Here is a 301-nt window from a genome sequence, read left to right on the forward strand (position 1 = left end):
GTCGCGGCGGCGGCGGCGGCGGCGGCGGCGGCGGCGGCTCGGCGCTGACGGCGTCCGTGGGCCGCTCGGGGCGTGGGCCGGCCGGCTGCTCGCTGAGTGGGTCGGCGTGGGCCCGCCCGCCTGCCCGCCCGCTCCGGCGCTCTCTCGCCCGCCCGCCCGCCCGCCCGCTCGCTCCAGGCCGGGTTTTGAAGCCGCCCGCCGCTGCCTCCTGGCGGCTCCTGAACTCCAGCCCCCTCTCGATCAGCCGCTCACTCCGTCTCAATATGTCTCAAGATGGCGGCCAATGTGGGATCGATGTTTC

The 301-nt window shown here is 76.7% G+C and overlaps 1 protein-coding gene across 8 annotated transcripts in view; it reads left to right on the forward strand.

The window, feature by feature from the left end:
- The window catches only part of CUX1 (cut like homeobox 1), a 467724-nt gene that overhangs the window by 18262 nt on the left and 449161 nt on the right, over positions 1 to 301 (forward strand). The gene's annotated exons all lie outside the window — the stretch shown is intronic.

The sequence above is a fragment of the Vombatus ursinus genome, unplaced genomic scaffold (genome assembly GCF_900497805.2).
Source record: "Vombatus ursinus unplaced genomic scaffold, bare-nosed wombat genome assembly UNPS02014768.1, whole genome shotgun sequence".
Lineage (NCBI taxonomy): Eukaryota > Metazoa > Chordata > Mammalia > Diprotodontia > Vombatidae > Vombatus > Vombatus ursinus.